We start from the raw sequence: 21,521 nt of genomic DNA, 5'->3' as shown, positions 1-21,521 counted from the left end.
GATTAGGAGCACACTCTTAAAGGGAGTGCTCCTAATCGCAGTTTGTTACCTGTATAAAAGACACCTGTCCACGGAAGCAATCAATCAGATTCCAAACTCTCCACCAAGGCCAAGACCAAAGAGCTCTCCAAGGATGTCAGGGACAAGATTGTAGACCTACACAAGATTGTATTGGGCTACAAGACCATCGCCAAGCAGCTTGGTGAGAAGGTTACAACAGTTGGTGTGATTATTCGCAAATGGAAGAAACACAGAAGAACTGTCAATCTCCCTCGGCCTGGGGCTCCATGCAAGATCTCACCTCGTGGAGTTGCAATGATCATGAGAACGGTGAGGAATCAGCCCAGAACTACACGGGAGGATCTTGTCAATGGTCTCAAGGCAGCTGGGACCATAGTCAGAGGAGAACAAAAGTGTTGTGGTCAGATGAGACCAAAATGGAGCTCTTTGGCATCAACTCAACTCGCCATGTTTGGAGGAGAAGGAATGCTGCCTATGACCCCAAGAACACCATCCCCACCGTCAAACATGGAGGTGCAAACATGATGCTTTGGGGGTGTTTTTCTGCTAAGGGGACAGGACAACTTCACCGCATCAAAGGGACGATGGACGGGGCCATGTACTGTCAAATCTTTGGTGAGAACCTCCTTCCCTCAGCCTGGGCATTGAAAATGGGTCGTGGATGGGTATTACAGCATGACAATTACCCAAAACACATGGCCAAGGCAACAAAGGAGTGGCTCAAGAAGAAGCACATTAAGGTCCCGGAGTGGCCTAGCCAGTCTCCAGACCTTAATCCCATAGAAAATCTGTGGAGGGAGCTGAAGATTCGAGTTGCCAAACATCAGCCTCGAAACCTTAATGACTTGGAGAAGATCTGCAAAGAGGAGTGGGACAAAATCCCTCCTGAGATGTGTGCAAACCTGGTGGCCAACTACAAGAAACATCTGACCTCTGTGATTGCCAACAAGGGTTTTGCCACCAAGTACTAAGTCATGTTTGCAGAGGGGTCAAATACTTATTTCCCTCATTAAAATGCAAATCCATTTATAACATTTTTGACATGCGTTTTTCTGGATTTTTTTGTTGTTATTCTGTCTCTCACTGTTCAAATAAACCTACCATTAAAATTATAGACTGATAATTTCTTTGTCAGTGGGCAAACGTACAAAATCAGCAGGGGATCAAATACTTTTTTCCCCTCACTGTATCATGAGTTTATGAGTATTATATTATGAAGTTATTATTTAAGAGCATTAAAGAAATTGAGCTAGCTAACTAGCATATTTACATCAATCATCAACATCAATGATAAGCTGATAGCCCACCTTCTTTTCCCGATATGCCTTTAGGAGGCACTGTAACTGGCTTGCTTACAATGATGAGTGAGTGTGCTGTTGTAGAAATAAATAGGCATATGCTAAAAAAGTATGTATATTTTTTGCTACAGAGGCAGTTAGTATGTTATGAATTTGGCACTAATGAATCATGAAAGTAAGCGGGGGGGTTCTCTTAATTTTGAGCACCTGCCCCCTGAAAGGTCTGTGCACGGCCCTGTCGGAGCAGGAAAAGAGAAGCTCTCCTTGTAAAGTTCCAAACGGTCAAAACCATTCGCTTTTAAGACGGGGTGAAATCCAAATCTGTGTTATATTAATTGGCTATGTCATAGCTAATTTCTAAAGAATCTGATAGTGGTAAATGCTGAGTCTTCCCCTTGGCTCAGCTCAGCTGCTTACACACACCATATACACTGGAGGTCCAAAATTATTGGCACTCTTGATAAAGATCAGCCAAAAAGACTATAAAATAAATACTACAAATACTGAGCAATATTGAAAGAGATTTTGTTTAATAAGCAATAAAAGGGCCTCCTGAGTGGTGCAGCGGTCTGAGGCACTGCATCGCAGTGATTGAGGCATCACTACAGACCCGGGTTCGATCCCAGGCTGTGTCACAACCGGCCATGACTGGGAGTCCCATAGGGCGGCGCACAATTGCCCCAGCGTCGTCCGGGTTAGGGGAAGGTTTGGCCGGGGGGGGGGCTTTACTTAGCTCATCGCGCTCCAGCGACTCCTTGTGGCGGGCCAGGCGCCTGCAGGCTGACTTCGGTCGTCAGTTGAATGGTGTTTCCTCCTACACATTGGTGCGGCTGGCTTCCGGGTTGATCGGGCGGGTGTTAAGAAGTGCGGTTTGGCGGGTCATGTTTCGGAGGATGCATGACTCGACCTTTGCCTCTCCAGAGCCCATTGTGGAGTTGCAGCGATGAGACAAGGTCGCAATTGGAGCGCAATTGGATATCACGAAATTGGGGAGAAAAAGGGGGTAAAATACCCCCCAAAAAATATATATCTAGTTTGGACACACCTACTCATTCAAGGATTTTTCTTTTTTTAAACTATTTTCTGTAGAATAATAGTGAAGACATCAAAACTATGAAATAACACATTTGGAATCATGTAGTAACCAAAAAAAGTGTTAAACAAATCAAATATATTTTAGATTTTAGATTCTTCAAAGAAGCCACCCTTTGCCTCGATGACAGCTTTGCACACTCTTGGCATTCTCTCAACCAGCTTCACCTGGAATGCTTTTCAACAGTCTTGAAGGAGTTCCCACATATGCTGAGCACTTGTTGGCTGCTTTTCCTTTACTCTGCGGTCCAACTCATCTCAAACCATCTCAATTGGGTTGAGGTCTGGTGATTGTGGAGGCCAGGTCATTTGATGCAGCACTCCATCACTCTCCTTCTTTGTCAAATAGACCTTACACAGCCTGGAAGTGTGTTGGGTCATTGTCCTGTTAAAAAACAAATTATAGTTTCACTATGCGCAAACCAGATGGGATGGCGTATCGCTGCAGAATGCTGTGACAACCATGCTGGTTAAGTGTGCCTTGAATTCTAAATAAATCACTGACAGTGCTACCAGCAAAGCACCATCACACTTCCTCCTCCATGCTTCACAGTGGGAACCACACATGTGGAGATCATCTGTTCACCTACTCTGCGTCTCACAAAGACACGGCGGTTGGGACCAAAAATCTCAAATTTGGACTCATCAGACCAAAGGACAGATTTCCACCGGTCTAATGTCCATTGCTCGTGTTTCTTGGCCCAAGCAAGTCTCTTCTTATTATTGGTGTCATTTAGTAGTGGTTTCCTTGCAGCAATTTGACCATGAAATATGGACTTGGTCTTTTACCAAATAGGGCTATCTTCTGTATACCACCCCTACCTTGTCACAACACAACTGATTGGCTCAAACGCATTAAGAAGGAAAGAAATTCCACAAATTAACTTTTAACAAGGCACACCTGTTAATTGAAATGCATTCCAGGTGACTACCTCATGAAGCTGGTTGAGAGAATGCCAAGAGTGTGCAAAGCTGTCATCAAGGCAAAGGGTGGCTACTTTGAAGAATCTCAAATATAAAATATATTTTGATTTGTTGGACACTTTTTTGGTTACTACATGATTCCATATGTGTTATTTCATAGTTTTGATGTCTTCACTATTATTCTACAATGTAGAAAATAGTAAAAAATAAAGAATAACCCTGGAATGAGTAGGTTTGTCCAAACATTTGACTGGTACTGTATATACTAAAAAATACTTACAAAGAATAATACGTCATAAAAAAACATAAGGGTCAAAATTATTAGCACCCCTGTTTATAATACTCCAGCACCCTCCCCTTGCGAAGATAATGACACTGAGCCTTTTTCTAAAATGTTTTATGAGATTGGAGAACACATTGGGAAATTCCTCCATACAGAACCTTTCCAGGTCCTTTATATCCTTCGTCTGCACTTATGGACTGCCCCCTTCAATTCAAACCACAGGTTTTCAATGGGGTTCAAGTCCGAATAACGAGATGGCCATTGCAAAATGTTGATTTTGTGGTCAATTAACCATTTATTTTAGGATTTTTATGTGTGCTTGGTGTTATTGTCTCGCTGGAAGATCCATATGCAGTCAAGTTTCAACATCCTGGCAGAGGCAACCAGGTTTTTGGCTAAAATGTCCTGGTACTTGGTAAAGTTCATGATGCCGTTGGCCTTAACAAGGGCCTCAAGACCAGTGGAAGCAAAAGCAAAATAGCCCCATAATATCAAAGAATCACCACCATATTTTACAGTAGGTAACTTAGAATCAAATATCTAGCCTACACAGATACACAGTAACACCTAAAAACGGCTACCAGGATAGAAGAGGTTGCAACCCATCGACATACCACGAGAACAAGGAAAAAGCTATCGCAACTTGAAATCCTGAGAACGGGAAAGTTCAAAAGGCGTCTTTTACCATAAATAAAATATGGGAGTGCAGCATTTCGGCACACTCCCCCTACGAGAGGTCCCAGGAGAGGGAAGGATGCTCTATATGAACTCACGCTCTGCACAGTAAAGGCTACAGCACCGCATCACCTCTGGAAATCAACTGAAATCCCACATCCACCAATATTCAGTAGTCCTCTTTAAAAATGCATTGATTTACAGCAAAAATAGATTAAAGCGCCCAACTTCGCCAACCTAAAAAAGTTTGGCTTCTGAATAGCATTAATAATGGAACACCCCCAAAACCTAGAGGCATTCGCTTGAAGGAATGGCTTTGGTTTTGTTGCACTTTATAATGGGGAGTCATTTACATGTTTTAGAAGTATTACATCTTTTGATGGTTGTTTATAATTACATTGTTTTACATGCAAATAGGCTGACAATTGTTCCTCATTAAAAAACAACCAGTACAATGCAATAATACACTACTGTCAACCCAAGGTTTTACAGAGTTCAGAAGTGGAGCTTCTGTGTTCTTCTCACTAGTTGCATAGGGTGTTGGCAGCACTAAGAAGTTTGCAAATGCCAGTTCAGTTCTCCTAAACCAGTTCTACACGTGACATTTAAACGTAATGAGTCCCACTTATCTGAAGTCTTTCTCTAAATTTGAAATGACAGAACACATTTTTCTAAAGAAATCTGAAAAGGTCTTTCTAACACAGCGGTCTCCAAAAGGTCGATCGCGAGCCACTGGCCCACATATGAGGAGCTCACCAAACAATTCTGAAGGTACACGCAATTTTTCATGTTTTCCACCGCAAACTGTCATAAACAAATCTCACAAGTATTAAACACCGCAAGCTCCCAGCTACTAACTAATCAACGCGACACTGACATTATCCCACCCCTAGTTAGCCACTATTGGCTTAAAAAGCCAAACTTAACACAATATCTGCCAATTAATTTCCAGCAATATTGCCCGTCTGTCTGTGTGGTGTGCACGTTTGTCTATCACTCCATGTGTAGCCAGTTGATGTGATAACCGCCTTGTGGATTGACAGAAATACTTTTCCCAAAACCTTCTCAATTAAATGTTAACTGCAAAGTAGGCTTACCTACCTACTTACCTGGCAAAAGTATATAATGAGTAAGTATATTTGTTATTTGTAAACTTTGCCATGAAATCAGCAGCAGTAGCAGGCCTACATAACCATTGTTAGACCGGCACATTCCTCACTTGCTAGATGCACAATTGAAATGGCTAGATGAGCAATTAAAGGGGAACAACACTCAAAAAAAAAAGTGTTTTAGTTTTCTTCCAGACCTAAAAATGTTTTTCTTCTTAAGTGATTTAAGCATTGACATGGACTCAGAACATCCTATTTCGTTTTTCATTATTTTATTTTTTTTATCTATGAACAATCGTAGTTTTGAGAGTGAAAAACAAAAAAATCTAAAACCAGGAACATTTTAACTGAGAAAACACAATTTGGGAAAATATCAAACGTAATTTGAGAAAAAAAAGCAAAGATTTTATAGGACCCCCTTACATGCTACCCAGACCGCACGAGCGCAAGTTGATTTTGTCCCCCCACACCAGACGCGATCAGGACACGCAGGTTGAAATATAAAAATAAACTCTGAACCAATTATATTAATTTTGGGACAGGTTGAAAAGCATTAAACATTTATGGCAATTTAGCTAGCTAGCTTGCTGTTGCTAGCTAATTTGTCCTGGGATATAAACATTGGGTTGTTATTCTCTGTAGCTCAGCTGGTAGAGCACGGCGCTTGTAACGCCAAGGTAGTGGGTTCGATCCCCGGGACCACCCATACACAAAAAAAATGTATGCACGCATGACTGTAAGTCGCTTTGGATAAAAGCGTCTGCTAAATGGCATATTATTATTATTATTATTACCTGAAATGCACAAGGTCCTCTACTCTGACAATTAATCCACAGATAAAATGGTAAAAGTTTTTTTTCTAGTAATCTCTCCTCCTTCAGGCTTCTTCTTCTTCTTTGGACTTTATATGGCGGTTGGCAACAAACTTTATGGTGCATTACCACAACCATTTGGAGGCGAAAGAAACGCACACCTATTTAGGCGAGGTGCTGGCTAACAGAGTAGAACACTTGAAAAAGAAAAGGAGAGCCGCACGCTCTAGGAGCTCAGATGCAATCATTTAATAACCTAATAGCTAACGTTTCGACAGACAAGCTGTCTTCATCAGGGTATACCACAACCAACTGGACTGGAGCATAGACCTCAGTTCATCTTTCAATCACCCACGTGGGTGCTCCTAAAAACCAATGAGGAGATGGGAGAGGCAGGACTTGCAGCGCATTGAGCGTCACAAATAGAACCAAGTTCTATTTTAGCGGCTGGCCACGCAGACACTCGTTGACGCGCGCGAGCAGTGTGGGTGCAATGATTGAATAACAATGTGTGCAGTGTGGTCAGCATGTCAGAGTTGTTTATTAATCATTATTTTACCAGGTATGTTGACAGAAAACATAGTGCACTACTTTCTCTTGTACACTAAAGACCCAAGAAGAGTTGCAGGGGAGAGGAGAAGAGAAGAATGTGCCTATTTGAAAGCTAGAAGAAAAGTATCATTTTTTTAAAGAAGCTCTCATGCTAGAAAAGGTCTGAGACCCCTGTTCTAACGGTTGAAAAGCACTTCATCAATTTGGATTCTGGTGATGTGCAACAGTTTGTAAGGGCCCTGACCACGATGACAGCATGGATGTTCAGATCCATCTAGAAGTCCCTGGTCTCAACTGCAGCACCCACAGAACAATAATATCAATGTACACACTGCTAGTAATATGATTTCCTCTCCCTCATTTTACATTTTAGTAATTTAGCAGACGCTCTTATCCAGAGCAATTAGGGTTAAGTGCCTTGCTCAAGAGCACATCGACCGATTTTTCACCTAGTTGGCTCAGGGATTCGAACCAGTGACCTTTCGGTTACTGGCCCAATGCTCTTAACCGCTAGGCTACCTTGCCGGTTCATCGTGCTGCACAAGAGGTAGGATACATTTAAAAGGTACTTCACAGTAGTGGCCTGAGGTGGTCTAACGGTTACTGCCACTGCCTTTGGAGCACACATGTACGCCGGTGCTGGCGTAAATTAGAATCCGGCCCACACCCTTATAGCATAGCATCTCTCCTAATAGCTTTCCTGTCTCTCTTCCCTGTCTCTGTCTAATAAAAAAATCCTAAAACATATATTTAAAAAAAGATACAGCACTGTAGGCATGGATGGACTGTGAACACGTCCATGATAAGAGTACATGCTGGGAATAGCCCAAGCAGAATGGAGACTTGAAAGCACATTGAGCTTGTTCTGGAGTCAATTTACCTGCAGGGGTCTGTTACTCCAACTAATGGCAGGTCATTTGAATAATCACTTTAACAAGGGGAGCATTTAGTAATGCTTTCAGGGATAAAGGACTGGAATTCCAAATGATCAAATTGGTATGCAAAGGTGGGAACATTCCCACCTTGGAGAAACGATTGCACAATTTCATAGTCGTGTCGTCTGATTTGGAGCTTTACTTTAAATGTATAATTTGCAGACATCTATACTCCTATGCAAATAATATAGTCAGTATTATAGCATTACAGTTCGACCAAAGAGCTTATCAGGATATCTTGTTTGTTTCGATGCATGGCACTGTAATCAAACGAACCAAACTTGAACTAAGCATATAGAGGTAACTGCCAAAATAAAGGAAACACCAACAAGCTCCCTCACGACGCCAGGACAGCGGAGTCACTCACCACCTTCCGGAGACATTTGAAACCCCACCTCTTTAAGGAATACCTGGGATAGGATAAAGTAATCCTTCTACCCCCCCCCCAAAAAAATTAAATAAAAAAATATATATATATTTGTAAAGTGGTTATCCCACTGGCTATAGGGTGAATGCACCAATTTGTAAGTCGCTCTGGATAAGAGCGTCTGCTAAATGACGTAAATGTAAATGTGAATTAGGTGTCTTAATAGGCCGTTGGGCCACCACGAGCCACCAAAACAGCTTCAATGTACCTTCGTGTAGATTCTATTAGTGTATGGAACTCTACTGGAGGGATGCAACACCATTCTTCCAATAGAAATTCCTTCATTTGGCATTTTGTTGAAGGTGGTGGAAAACGCCGGCTCAGGCGGCAATCCAGAATCTCCCATACAGTTGAAGTCGGAAGTTTACATACACCTTAGCCAAATACATTTAAACTCAGTTTTTCACAATTCCTGACATTTAATCCTAGTAAAAATTCCCTGTCTTAGGTCAGTTAGGATCACCACTTTATTTTAAGAATGTGAAATGTCCGAATAATAGTAGAGAGAATGATTTATTTCAGCTTTTATTTATTTCATCACATTCCCAGTGGGTCAGAAGTTTACATACACTCAATTAGTATTTGGTAGCATTGCCTTTAAATTGTTTAACTTGGGTCAAACGTTTTGGGTAGCCTTCCACAAGCTTCCCACAATAAGTTGGGTGAATTTTGGCCCATTCCTCCTGACAGAGCTGGTGTAACTGAGTCAGGTTTGTAGGCCTCCTTGCTCGCACACGCTTTTTCAGTTATGCCCACACATTTTCTATAGGATTGAGGTCAGGGCTTTGTGATGGCCACTCCAATATCTTGACTTTGTTGTCCTTAAGCCATTTTGCCACAACTTTGGAAGTATGCTTGGGGTCATTGTCCATTTGGAAGACCCATTTGCGACCAAGCTTTAACTTCCTGACTGATGTCTTGAGATGTTGCTTCAATATATCCACATAATTTTCCTTCCTCATGATGCCATCTATTTTGTGAAGTGCACCAGTCCCTCCTGCAGCAAAGCACCCCCACATCATGATGCTGCCACCCTCGTGCTTCATGGTTGGGATGGTGTTCTTCGGCTTGCAAGTGTACCCCTTTTTCCTCCAAACATAACGATGGTCATTATGGCCAAACAGTTCTATTTTTGTTTCATCAGACAAGTGGACATTTCTCCAAAACGTACGATCTTTGTCCCCATGTGCAGTTGCAAACCGTCGTCTGGCTTTTTTATGGCTGTTTTGGAGCAGTGGCTTCTTCCTTGCTGAGCGGCCTTTCAGGTTATGTCGATATAGGACTCATTTTACTGTGGATATAGATACTTTTGCACCTGTTTCCTCCAGCATCGTCACAAGGTCCTTTGCTGTTATTCTGGGATTGATTTGCACTTTTCGCACCAAAGTACGTTCATCTCTAGGAGACATAAAGCGTCTCCTTCCTGAGCGGTATGACGGCTGTGTGCTCCCATGGTGTTTATCTTGCGTTCTATTGTTTGTACAGATGAACGTGGTACCTTCAGGCATTTGGAAATTGCTCCCAAGGATGAACCAGACTTGTGGAGGTCTACAATTTGTTTTCTGAGGTCTTGGCTGATTTCTTTTGATTTTCCCATGATGTCAAGCAAAGAAGCACTGAGTTTGAAGGTAGGCCTTGAAATACATCCATAGGTACACCTCCAATTGACTCAAATTATGTCAATTAACCTATCAGAAGCTTCTAAAGTCATGATATCATTTTCTGGAATTTTCCAAGCTGTTTAAAGGCACAGTCAACTTAGTGTATGTAAACTTTTGACCCACTGGAATTGTCATACAGTGAATTATAAGTGAAATAATCTGTCTGTAAACAATTGTTGGAAAAATTACTTGTGTCATGCACAAAGTAGATGTCCTAACCGACTTGTGGAGTGGTTGAAAAATGTATTTCAACTGTAAGTGTTCAATTGGGTTGAGATCTGGTGACTGACACACACACCCTAGGGGTGGGCGATATGGCCAAAATATCATATGATATTTTTCAAAATGTTTACGGTATTTTATGTTTTTTAATAATTAAAGTTCTAAATATGCTTTATGGGTAGCTAATTGACCTAGGGTGGCAACACATAAATTATAAGTTATTTTAAATGGGACGTTCTCCATTCAGATTTTTTATACTGTTCAATCCAACTTCAACCAAAAATTATTTTCATAAATTTCTGCCTTTCCTGCACTAATTTGTTATAATTTCCACACTGTGCCACGTAAGGCTGGATGATATGGGCAAAACGTCAAGGCCAAATTAATTGGTGAACTGTTGGAATCATGGAAATAGAATGATTATTCAAATTCTATAGTTGTAAATATAGTGGGCAGCACATGGAATATATTGTTGTTTGATATGACAACAAATGAAAAAGCCAGGGATTAATTATTGGGACAATGTAGGAACCAAAGCGTTGTTGGTCAGTGTTTCCCAGGGGACCCTAATTAGATGTTACATTACATGTTTTCTCTTACTTCATCACAGGTGATCCATAATATTGACCAGATACTCAAGTGGCCGCTCTAACAATGAAAATAAATGTCTTAAAAATGGAAGGCAGTCGGGAAGATCAGCTGGGACCATTCTAGCCAATGAGAGGGCAGATACATGTGTGATCAACAAGCACAACACTGATATAAAGTGTTTTTTCTCAAAGTTGCCGGGATGTCACGTGTCCTACTTATATCAGTACACTCGTAACAACCTAAGCACTAGGAAACCTCTGTTTGATCAAATAAGCCACACATAGCAAATAAGACATTACATTTTTTGTTAAAATTCGACACTCATTGACCATACAAAAGCTCCTCGCTTGGTGAGCAAAACAAATGGAAAAAATGGCACCTGCTGGAGAAAACAGATTTTGGGCCCAGTTATTCCTCTCGCTTCGCTTCTTCCTCTCTGACTTCATGTAGCTAGCCAGCGCTAGCTAACATATTCATGCTTTGCCTATTTCTCTCGGATTTAGAAGATACTGTTGCTCAAACATGGTGATCTAGGCATATACCAGCACTGGTACCAGGCTGTATTATCTAGCTAGGTTTGCTCTGACTGTTTGTACATTTAGCTAGCCAGCCCACTAGCAATTAGCATTAGCGGCTAAAAATATTTATTTTAGCCACAACTTGCTAAGAAATTACAAAGTAGCTGTTTGTAGACAGTAAGATAAAATCTAATCAAATCCAATTGTATTTGTCACATGCACCGAATACAACAGGTGTAGACCTTACCATGAAATGCGTACTTACAAATCCTTAACCAACAATGCATTTCAAGAAATAGAGTTAAGAAAATATTTACTCAATAAACTAAAGTAAAAAATAAAATAAAAAGTAACACAATAAAAAACAACAATAACGAGGCTATATAGATACAAACTAATAATGTAATTATAGAACGCTTGTGGATTTATATTGGAAGCATAGTGGAAATCAGCATCTGACCAAGCAGACAGAGAGAAGACTCAAGTAGCAAACGGAGTAAACTTTAAAAACGGCCAGAGTTGCGCGTATCACTTTTTTTTGGAAGCACCTGCTTTCAATATACTTTGTATCCCTCATTCACTCAAGTGTTTCCTTTATTTTGGCAAATACCTGTAGGCCTAGTTTCTATTTTTTATACTTAATGTTGTTTAACTCAAACTTTCTCCCCTGGAATCGCTACAATGGTGTCGGAATGAGGATAACCAGAGCCCTATACTAGGAATCAGGTTTGAGGAGTTAGCGAGATAACTTTGGCCAACTCTGAGTTCAACTCTGGATAACCGGTACCACGAAAGTGGCTCACCTTTTAGCCAGGTACATTTCTATGGCAACAAATCCTTCAGAACTAACCTGCAGGGTAACTCAGGGCTAACTCTATTTATCAATAATAAAGGTCAAAGACACAATTTGAGGACCAATGAAATCAGATACCGTCCCTTCGCAAAGATTGTGCCATCATCCCCTTCATTTGAGGAGGACGACTGATTCAATATTTTATTAATCAAATGTTTGTGTGTAAAAAACAAACATCTATCACGTTACACATTTAGCAATGACTGCATTTACTTTCCAAACTGCATGCTTTTTTAGCACAATTGTATTTTGAAATTTGCGAAAGGCAAACTGACAGCTGCAACCAACCATATACTGTACATATAATCCATAGATGGCAGTTCCCATTCAAGTCAAGACTGGCAGCCATTGCTAGTGTCCCGTGTAGCTCAGTTGGTAGAGCATGGCGTTGTGAGTTCCATTCCCACGGGGGGCCAGTATGAAAAATAAAAATGTATGCACTCACTAACTGTAAGTCGCTCTGGATAAGAGCGTCTGCTAAATGACTAAAATGTAAATGTACTCATGAGTTTAACAGTCAAATTGCCAGGGTTAGAGGTTCCAAAACCCTTCTATTACAGTGCAATCGGAAAGTATTCAGACCCCTTGACTTTTTCCACATTTTGTGTGGAAAAATCTATCTACACAAAATACCCCATAATGACAAAGCAAAAACAGGTTTTTAGAATTATTTTCAAATATATTTTTTAGAAATCTGAAATATTAGAGCCTCTACTCAATACTTTGTTGAAGCAACTTTGGCAGCGATTACAGCCTCGAGTCTTCTTGGGTATGACGCTACAAGCTTGGCACACCTGTATTTGGGGAGTTTCTCCCATTCTTCTCTGCAGATCCTCTCATGCTCTGTCAGGATGGGAGGGGAGTGTCGCTGCTCAGCTATTTTCCGGTCTCTCCAGAGATGTTAGATCTGGTTCAAATCCGGGCTCTGGATGGGCCACTCAAGTACTTTGAGACTTGGCTGTGTGCTTAGGGTCGTTGTCCTGTTGGAAGGTGAACCTTAGCCCCAGTCTGAGGTCCTGAGCACTCTGGAGCAGGTTTTCATCAAGGATCTCTGTACTTTGCTCCGTTCATCTTTCCCTCGGTCCTGACTAGTCTCCCAGTCCCTGCCGCTGAAAAACATCCCCACAACATGATGCTGCCACCACCATGCTTCACCGTAGGGATGGTGCCAGGTTTCCTCCAGAAGTGATGCTTGGCATTCAGGCCAAAGAGTTCAATCTTGGTTTCATCAGACCAGAGAATCTTGTTTCTCATGGTCTGAGAGTCCTTTAGGTGCCTTTTGGCAAACTCCAAGCGAGCTGTTATGTGCCTTTAATGAGGAGTGGCTTCCGTCTGGCCACTCTACCATAAAGGCCTGATTGGTGGAATGATGCAGAGATAGTTGTCCTTCTGGAAGGTTCTCCCATCTCCACAGAGGAACTTTGGAGCTCTGTCAGAGTGACCATCGTGTTTTTGGTCACCTCCCTGACCAAGACCCTTCTCCCCCGATTGCTCAGTTTGGCTGGGCGGCCAGCTCTAGGAAGAGTCTTGGTGGTTCCAAACTTCTTCCATTTAAGAATGATGGAGGCCACTGTATTCTTGGGGACCTTCAGTGCTGCAGAAATGTTTTGGTACCCTTCCCCAGATCTGTGCCTCGACACAAGCTCTACGGACAATTCCTTCGACCTCATGGCTTCGACCTAATATGACCCCTCTATGGAAAGACGGTGTTCTCCATTTTGCTCTACAACCCCCACAAGTGTCACAAGACTCGTCTGAAGGTAACCCGGAATAGGACATTTCCACGTCAAAGGTGTACAGGTAATTCCACGGTAAAAAACTGTTTATTTTTTCCTGCGCTTTCTTATATCTCTCAGATATAGGACAGACAGTTCAAAACATACTTAATTTCTATTACATCTGTTTTTCCATGTATGAATCTGTTATTCAAAGCGTTTCTATGGGCTAATAGCAGTAAGGCCAAATTCAATGTTTAATCAAATAATTGTTTTATATGATTTTTTATACCTACAGGGGTCCTAAAATTCTAAATCAAATACACTACACAACCAAAAGTATGTCAAAACCTGCTCGTCGAACATCTCATTCCAAAATCATGGGCATTAAGGAGTTGGTTCCCCCTTTTGCTGCTATAACAGCCTCCACTCTTCTGGGAAGGCTTTCCACTAGATGTTGGAACATTTCTGTGGGGACTTGCTTCCATTCAGCCACAAGAGCATTAGTGAGGTCGGGCACTGATGTTGGGCGATTAGGCCTGGCTCGCAGTCGGTGTTCCAATTAATCCCAAAGGTGTTAATTGTGGTTGAGGTCAGGGCTCTGTGCAGGCCAGTCACGTTCTTCCACAATGATCTCTACAAACCATTTGTGTGTGGACCTCGCTTTGTGCACGGGGGCATTGTCATGCTGAAACAGGAAAAGGCCTTCCCCAAACTGTTGCCACAAAGTTGGAAACACAGAATCGTCTAGAATGTCATTGTATGATTCGTCCGTCGGACTTCCAGATGGTGAAGCATGATTCATCACTCCAGAGAATTCCCTTCCCCAGATCTGTGCCTTGACACAAACCTGTCTCTGAGCTCTACGGACAATTCCTTCAACCTCATAGCTTTCTTTTTGTTTTGACATGTACTGTCAACTGTGGGACCTTATATAGACAGGTGTGTGCCTTTCCAAATCATGTCCAATCAATTAAAATTTACCACAGGTGGACTCCAATCAAGTTGTAGAAACATCTCAAGGATGATCAATGGAAACAGGATGCACCTGAGCTCAATTTCGAGTCTCATAGCAAAGGTCCTGAATACTTATGTAAATAAGGTATTTATGTTTTGTTTTTTACTACATTTCTACACATTTTCGCTTTGTCATTATGGGGTATTGTGCGTATATTGATGAAGCCAAACATTTAATCAGTTTTAGAATAAGGCTGTAACGTAACAAAATGTGGAAAAAGTCAAGGGGTCTGAATACTTTCCAAATGCACTGTATATGTCTATGGCCACAACAAGCTGTTCCACAGAAAAGGAGCGATAAGAGAGGGAAAAGGTGCTTGTGCATTGATAAGCACACCAAAGATTGCATTAATGATAAAGTCATAAAATAAAGACGGCACTTATAAAAGCCTATTTCATACCATAGCCTGCTGAATTTGCAAGATAACTTTTCTTTCATTTTGATTTCGGCACAAATGAAAATGTGGCACTAACTCGCCCATGGATTGATGTTTCAGCATTGTCTCAATGAAGAGTTCAGCGTACGATTAGCCATGTGTGACATGGACGCGCAGTTACAAGCCTGCTAGAGTTAGCGGCAGACGGACAAGCAATATCCACTGTCGTAGTACGGATGAAGCCTGACCTGGAATGTGAAGCTAACAAAAGCTAGCTAACTGAAGCAGGCTTGCTTTATAAAAGCCTGAGTAGATCTAGCTTGCTTCGTAGTATACCACTCTGGTCTAGCCATCAGCGATGCATGTAGACATAAGGAACTTTGCATAGAGAAGCGTTGGACACTATCTCCCGTTTGGTGGGGATAGTGTAACAAATCTGCTGTTCATAAGACTGATAACTTGAAGCAATGGTTACAGGCGCTGCCTTTGAACCTGTGTTTGAGCCCCAGTCAGGGATGTCACCCTTTCTTCTCACAAAGCTCTATAGTATTGATGAGATTATGGAAAGCAAATTATAAATTATAGTTAATTAAATAATTTTCCCAACGCCTAGCAAAACAAAAAGGAACCTGCCATTTCAATTCATAGAACTGCAAAAGGGGCAATTCCATGGTAACGGAATTACGCTGAGACTCAGATTTTTCACTTTAAAATGTAAACCAAACAAAAACCATTGATTTTGAAGTTTAACAAACCATACAACTCTATGCACAATAACTACTTTTAACAATAACCACTGAACATTTTACAAAAACACATTTACAGGAAGAACTGCGCAGATACAAAGTTTGCATCTGCACAGTTTTTCCAGTAAATTATTGTATATTTTTTTACTGTGTAAAGTGTTCAAAGTAGTCATTGTGCATAGAGTTGTATGGTTTGTTGAACTTTTAAAATCAATGTTTTTTATTTGGCATACATTTTAAAGTGAAAAATATGAGTCTCAGCACATCTCCGTTACCGTGGATTTGCCCAAAGACAAAACATAATTTAACAATTTCACTTAATAAAAGTAGGTTGATTCTGCATCCCTAATTTCTTGGTGATGCATTTGCTGTCATTGACAGTGATTATAATGACCTCTGAGAATAAAATAGAAATCAGAAAACATGAGGGTTCCTTTTTAGAAAGTTTAATGGGAATCTGCATAACATATTTTAATGAGGCATTTAAGGGTCTATGAGTGATCTATTGAGAATGTCTACAATGGCAATCAGCAGAGAGAGAGTGGCAGCTGTTCTGCAATTAAAACGCCAAATTACCCTCAATCAACACTATTTAAGACCGCACGTAAATCTCAGCACAAATAATGATGAGAAAAATCTGTTCAGACAGCTCTCATCTTGATAGGAATTTGGGATGCATCCAAATCAGGAACCAGGCATCTTTCAACCTCTCACTTAATGTTCTGTTAAGATTAAGCATGACATTTTTTTCAGTACACCTATGTTCAATGATATATCATGTGGGTCTCTACAGTAGCTGGAAGCTGCAGTGTTGTGATGTGATAGGAGTCATTCCCAACTCCTCTATGGCAAACTGGATTTTCTCAAGACTTAAATACATGCAGCAACACCAAATGCATGTAAGCTTTTTTTAAACATAAAAAAAGACAAGGCTCGTTGTACGACTCATAGACCAAATCCACGTCTAAAGAAATAGCCTAATGCAATATGATTTGAGTAGTAGGGTCTGTATTCAAAGCAGACATAAAAGCCATGAAAGCTAATAGTCTTTGTTCAAACAAAAACGTGCCAATATAGTTTATTGTCGGCTACAGATGTTAGCTTGTCACTACCAGTGAATAGCCTACACTTCAACAATGCATCATCATTCTTGTATTTCAGGTTCCTTCCTTGTGCTTAGTTTGTTATGCTTTCAAAATGACTAAATCATAATTTAGGACTATGTCACATTCAACCATGGAGTTCGTAAATGGCTAAATTGTAACAAGAAAACGAACTGTGCCTCTTCAGCCATCTTCGAGATAAAGCCACTGGCGGACTTACCATTAGGCAGAAGACTCAATTGCCTCAGTCCTCACATCATCAAGGATCCTCATGACCTGGGCATAAAAAAAAAAATCAAATAATAACATTATAATATTTTATCCGCTTGATTTAAAAAAATCCCCATCAAAATCTGTCTGTTTAAGCTAGAAATATTGTTTTGCATTGGCTGCGTCTTAATCCACTGCATCCGCCAATGTCGACCTTCTGCATCTGCAATGAAAGGTGGCTGAGCTACAGCGATGTTTGTCAGCCCAGGAGACATCTCGAATATCGGTCTTCTCCCAAAAACGTCTGTACGGTTTGGCCTACAAATTAATATGACCCCTCTATGGAAAGATGGTGTTCTCCGTTTTGTTCTACGACCCCCACAAGTGTCACAGGACTTGTCTGAAAGTAACCCGGAATAGGGCATTTCCACGTCAAAAGGTATACAGGTAATTACATGGTAAAAAAATGTTTTACTTTTTTCCTGCGCTTTCTTAGATCTCTCAGATATAGGACAGACACTTCAAAACATACTTCATTTCGATTTAAATCTGTTTTTCCATGTATGAATCTGTTATTCAAAGAGTTTCTATGGGCTAATAGCAGTAAGGCCAAATTCAATGTTTCATCAAAAATTGTTTTATATGATATTTTATACCTACAGGGGTCCTAAAATTCTAAATCAAATACACTACATGACCAAATGTATGTCAACACCTGCTCGTCGAACATCTCATTCCAAAATCATGGGCATTAAGGAGTTGGTTCCCCCTTTGCTGCTGTAACAGCCTCCACTCTTCTGGGAAGGCTTTCAACTAGATGTTGGAACATTGCTGCGGGGACTTGCTTTCATTCAGCCACAGGAGCATTAGTGAGGTCGGGCACTGATGTTGGGCGATTAGGCCTGGCTCGCAGTCGGTGTTCCAATTCATCCCAAAGGTCTTCAATGTGGTTGAGGTCAGGGCTCTGTGTAGGCCAGTCACGTTCTTCCACACCGATCTCGACAAACCATTTCTCTATGGACCTCGCTTTGTGCACGGGGGCATTGTCATGCTGAAACAGGAAAAGGCCTTCCCCAAACTGTTGCCACAAAGTTGGAAGCACAGAATCGTCTAGAATATCATTGTATGATTCGTCCGTCGGACTGCCAGATGGTGAAGCATGATTAATCACTCCAGAGAACGCATTTCCACTGCTTCAGAGTCCATTGGCGGTGAGCTTTACACCACTCCAGCCGACGCTTGCCATTGCGCATGGTGATCTTAGGCTTGTGTGCGGATGCTCAGCCATGGAAACCCATTTCATGAAGCTCCTGACGAACAGTTCTTGTGCTGACGTTGCTTCCAGAGGCAGTTTGGAACTCGGTAGTGAGTGTTGCAACCAAGGACAGACGATTTTTACACGCTACGTGCTTCAGCACTCGGCAGTCCCGTTCTGTGCACTTGTGTGGCCTATCACCTTGCGGCTGAACTGTTGTTGCTCCTAGATGTTTCCATCTCACAATAACAGCACTTACAGTTGACCGGGGAAGCTCTAGCAGGGCGGAAATTTGATGACCTGACTTGTTGGAAAGGTGGCATCCTATGACGGTGCCACGTTGAAAGTCACTGAGCTCTTCAGTAAGGCCATTATACTGCCAATGTTTGTGTATGGAGATTTCATGGCTGTGTGCTTGATTTTATACACTCGTTAGCATAGGGTGGGGCTGAAATAGCCAAATCCACTAATTTGAAGGGGTGTCCACATACTTTTGTATATACAGTATAGTGTAGTAAAATTATCCTTGGTAGTAGTCTGGCGTTGCCATACCTCCAAAATCACATCGCTGTCACACCTTCCTTGGAGGTCTGGAGAATTTTGTATTGCAAAAATGGTTTGGGTGTTACATTTCAAGAACCCTCCCCCGCAAGACAATAACCCCAATTACACATCAAAATCCACAGAATTTTTTTTAATAAGGCCACAAAATCTAAATATTGCAATGGCCATCTCAGTCTCCGGACATGTCTGATTAATCAGGTTGTAATACACAATTAATTGGTATATACAGCCTGACACATTGGAATGCAATATTTTGTAAATGCTCCTTACAAGCCAGAATGTTTAATAAAATTACATTTCAACTTACTCTACCGGTTGTCTGTGAGATTTTTCTTTCAGCCGCTCGAAATTTGAGACAAAATATCCACAGGAAAGTACTGTTTACCAGACTTTTTAAAGAGCCGTTAGGTTTGCCACTGCCAACTGAATGCGAGCGGCGTTCGGTCTATGGTTTGGTTACGCTCGGTTAACGTTTATAATTTACATATTGTGCAAGTGTTTACGCAGCATGCGTCAGTAGATTGAAAATACAAGCCGACCGAACCATATACCTACCAGCTCTCTAAAAAGTCCGGTAAACAATACTTTCCTGTGGATATTTCGTCCTACATTTTGAGCATCTGAAGGACGAACCGCACAGACAACCGGTAGAGTAAGTTTAAATGTATTTTTATTAAACATTCTGGCTTGTAAGGAACATTTACACCCCAATGTGTCTGCTTGTATATACCAATTAATTACAGACTGATTAATCAGAAATTATGTGGTTTGAATTCAAGAGGGCAGTCCATAAGCGCAAATGAAGGGTATCAGGGATCTGGAAAGATTCTGAATGGAGGAATGGTCTAAAATCCCTCCCCATGTGTTTTCCAACTCATAAAACATGGTGAGGTATTGAAAGGTATTGAAAACAGGGTTGTCAATCATTCTTTCCCCTACCTTTTTTTGAAACAAAAATATTAACGTTACTTGTTAACAAAATCTCTTTCTCTGAGCAATTGTATAAGTATAAAACAATATAATTTCCCATTTTTTTTTGCATACAATATAGCTCAATATTTGAATTATTTATTTTATGCAGTCAATTCTGCTCATCTTTATCAAGGGTGTCAATAATTTTGAACCCCACTATGTCACCACTTCAGAAGTTCACGCAGGTCTAAAAAGTAGCCTAGTGCATGCATTGATGCATACATGTCAGAATGTTTGCGCAACCGTTTCGATCAATTTCTAAATTCAATTTCAGTCATTCTGCTCCTTGTAAGGCAATTAAACAACATAATCAATCAGATAAGCACGACCCAGGATCACCCTGAAAAAAACTTGTGGAAGTTGAATTCAAAGCTATCCTCAAATAACATGGGCTGTCTATATGCATGACAGGGAGAGAGACAACCTGTCAAGGCATGTACGCAACGCAACCCGAAGCTCAATTACATTTGTTATGTGAGATATTTTCTCCCGGCCTTGCTTACTGACATTCCCCAATTCTTCAGTTTACTTACCCGGGTGGATGGTTATGAACCCGTTACAATTTTACAGAGGTTCAGCGGTTCCAGTGCTGCACTTGAACATTTCCTCCGAGGACTGAGCTTCTTCACGTTCTAGGGCTGTCACTGAAGTTGCATGCCCCATGCGATACTCGTGTCACATTGACCCGTGCTGTGGTCAATTGCGTCCCATGAATTGGAGACTTCTTCACCCGGCTATTCGCGTTTGCTTCTCCAACAACAGGATCCCACCGCGTCTCCCGACTCAGTTCTCTTGCTAAACCACCGGAACTACTTCCAATGCCAGCCGGAGCACGTTGAAGACAAATCCATGCACCACAGTCTGACAACATATTTCACATCTACATAACTAGTTCCGGTATTAAATATTTAATTAACTTTTAATGGGGAATTAGTTATTGCCAACAACAACTTGCTAATAATAATAATACTACACTTTTTGTTTTTGTTTTTGCTTTTACTAGGAATCTACTTCTACATCTAAAGCCACTGGACAGTTTAAATCAGACAGATTATAAAAATTATGCATGGATCAAACTAGTCATCATTACAAGGTTGATTTGCTTTCAGGCATGTCTTCAGTTTGTGTTTAAAATTGTCATAGTTAGAACAACCTATTATTTATGTAGGCAGTGTATTTCAGTAGTTGGTGGTACAATGAATGAATGAATGAATGAATGAAGGAAGGAAGGAAGGAAGGAAGGAAGGAAGGAAGGAAGGAAGGAAGGAAGGAAGGAAGGAAGGAAGGAAGGAAAAAAAGGAAGGAAAAAAAGGAAGGAAAAAAAGGAAGGAAATAATAAATATTTGTCCCATAGGGAAATGAGCATACACATCACTTCAGATAACATACATCACAGGACATACAGTACATCACAAGACATGATCAGACAGGCATACATATATAGACTGTAGATGGTGGGTTATGGTTTATAGTCTTTCAGTGATTAGGAAACTGATGCTGGTTGGTGAGAATGACTTGTGTGTCAGGTTTATCCAACAAGAGTCCCCTCTGGTGGCTGCTCTTGTTATCCTGCTATCCCTCTCCCTTTG

At 41.0% G+C, this 21,521-nt stretch overlaps 1 protein-coding gene across 1 annotated transcript in view; it reads right to left on the bottom strand.

The window, feature by feature from the left end:
• Positions 1–20,716, bottom strand: part of LOC121538293 (forkhead box protein J3-like) — a 102,344-nt gene extending 81,628 nt beyond the window's left edge. Inside the window, exons 1-2 of the mRNA XM_041846163.2 lie at positions 20,466–20,716; positions 17,152–17,207 (exon numbers count right to left, since the gene is read on the bottom strand). The gene's annotated coding sequence lies outside the window, so the exon portion shown is untranslated. The remainder of the gene's footprint in view (positions 1–17,151; positions 17,208–20,465) is intronic.
• Positions 20,717–21,521: the final 805 nt, after the last annotated feature.

The sequence above is a fragment of the Coregonus clupeaformis genome, chromosome 24, assembly GCF_020615455.1.
Source record: "Coregonus clupeaformis isolate EN_2021a chromosome 24, ASM2061545v1, whole genome shotgun sequence".
NCBI classification, from domain to species: domain Eukaryota; kingdom Metazoa; phylum Chordata; class Actinopteri; order Salmoniformes; family Salmonidae; genus Coregonus; species Coregonus clupeaformis.
This window is presented reverse-complemented; position numbering and strand designations above follow the sequence as displayed.